At 34.7% G+C, this 2,500-nt stretch overlaps 1 long non-coding RNA gene across 1 annotated transcript in view; it reads left to right on the forward strand.

The window, feature by feature from the left end:
• Positions 1–2,500, forward strand: part of LOC118765844 — a 22,239-nt gene that overhangs the window by 1,357 nt on the left and 18,382 nt on the right. The window lies entirely within an intron of this gene.

Raw genomic sequence — 2,500 nt, forward strand, 5'->3', positions numbered from 1 at the left:
CCATCTGTATTGGCCATAAGTGGAATCAAAAGATTATAGTATTTTCTAATTAAACTGTGACAGTTATTACCTGGTTATTTTCTTACTTTTTTTAAACTTTTGTTTGATGTTATAACTTCGCAGTCCCAATCAGCCATGCATAATTCATTTCTTGAGCTCAGACTCTAAAACCTTTCTAATTCATTTCTGCTTTCCTTTCGTAACATAAATGTTAAACACCTGTAACATTCCTGTGAATTGCACCCTCCCATCCACCCCAGTACCATTTCAATGTCTTTGGCACCAACATACCTGTCTCAGTTGAGATTTCTAATATACTTGGTCCCACCATCACTGAGACACATTCTTTGATTTGTAAAATCCGAGCAGTACCACCTAGTTTTTAACCTCGCTATGATATCAGGCTTTTTCAGTTCTATATTTAAGAGATGAGGAATTATGTACATTTTTTACAATTGATGGATATTTGTCCTCATCTTGTTTGTTGTTAACACAACATTTCAGCTGATTTACCCTCCAGCCTTCATCAGGTGTCTTGGGGAAATTTCGAACGTGGGTTCTCATTCCCCAATACACCTGATGAAGGCTGGAGGGTATATCAGCCAAAATGTTGTGTTAACAACAAACAAGATGAGGACAAATATCCGTCAAATGTAAATAATATAAATAATGTAAATAATGTATTGGGTTTCTTGTTTGTTACTTTGAAAGGGTATCTCAATCACTTTAGAAATACCCACCTCAATATAGCAGTACTATAATAGTATCTTGGTCATAACAGATGCACTATCGTCAATAATAATTAGTCATTCTTTAGTCATTTTAACGTCAAAAAAGAAACATAAGAAATATTTAACATCATTGGTTTCAAATTTTGGCACAAGGCCAGCAGTTTCAGGATATAAGGTAAATCAACCTCATCAGTGCATAACTGGTACTTACTTTATCAACCCCGAAAGGATAAAAGGCAAAGTCGACCTTGGCAGAATTTGAACTCAGAACATAAAGACAAATGAAATACTGCTAAGCATTTTGCCCATCAGGCTAACGATTCTTCCGACTTGCCACCTTCATATTTAATCACATTGACAATTGTAATTACATTTTGCTGCTTTTTTAAATGAAAAATCTTTTCACTCTTGATATTTCCTTTATTAAGTAACTTCATTTAACCCTTTAGCATTTAAACCGGCCATATCCGGCCAAAAGTATTCTGCCTGTTTTATGTTCAGCATGGCCAGATCTGGTCTCTCACACCAGCCCTACAATATCGTTTTAAAAATTAGCAGTTACCTCATCAAAATCTCATTGCACCAAGATAATTCATGATTAGTTCAAAACAATTTGGATGAAAAAGGATTAATTTTGGCAGAATAATGTGAACACTAAAGAGCTGCTAATTTTTAACCAATATCAATGGACTTTAAGCTTTTTTTTATTCAACTTCCCAAAACTTCATTTAAAATCACCAAACCTTGCACACACGTTCAGCCATTTCTTGCATAAACGCTTGTGTTATGTTCATCCTGGCATCAGACATTCCTTCAGCTTTTCTTGACCCACACTAAACCCCTATCCGGGAATATTCTTTGACTTCTTGTAACCTGCTCCAGAACTCTGTCACAGTATGTTTTACCCAGAAGAAAAAAAAAAAAAGGGAACTAAGTGTACACGTTCAATAGAGTAAAAAATATAAAAGCTACAACGTTGAACATTTTTGATAATGGACAAAAATCATTTCACCAACTCCTTGAAATTTTGGAGGAAGGACGGCAGATGAGTATGTTTGGATGAAAATCTTCACCTTTCCAGGGCGAACATTAACGGACATGGCTTGACGGTGCAGTATAAAAAACAGTTTGTAAAGTGAACTTCTCAGAGATATAACTTCAAAAATTGCAGGAAAAAATCCATTAATACATACCACTCATTCTACATTATTGGAAACACACATTAACAAGGATAGTTTAGGTTCAAATTGACCGTAAGACATTCAATAAATAAATTTCCACCCTTCAGAAATCTTTAGTATTTAGACCCTAAATCTGCAGGACTATTTGACAAAAATTATCAACTTGTTCCCACATAATTTTGATACAATGCTCAAGATTTGCTATCGTTATTGTTGCTAGTGTTGTTTCATATAATTAATTGAAGATTTTATTAATTTTGTAAGGTGTTGCTTTGTATTTTCATTTTTTTTAAATAATACAAAATTATAAATATCTTTGCGATATCTTGGCCTTTAGTCTTTAGTCTTATGCAATCGCTGCCAGATTTTGATTGAGACCTTCTGTGATCTAATCCTTATGTTGGCCATTTGTTTGGTGGATATACAGTTCAATATTTCCTATCTCACTATGGGCCAATTTGGCCCAGGTTTAGTGACTTCCTTGTCTCATCTCATGTGCTGAATCACTCCAAGTATATTCCGATGACGACCGTTATTTTAACATCAGTAAACAAGGAGGAAGGTCCAGACATGTCTTGCTTGTTCTGG

This window comes from Octopus sinensis, linkage group LG13, assembly GCF_006345805.1.
Source record: "Octopus sinensis linkage group LG13, ASM634580v1, whole genome shotgun sequence".
Lineage (NCBI taxonomy): Eukaryota > Metazoa > Mollusca > Cephalopoda > Octopoda > Octopodidae > Octopus > Octopus sinensis.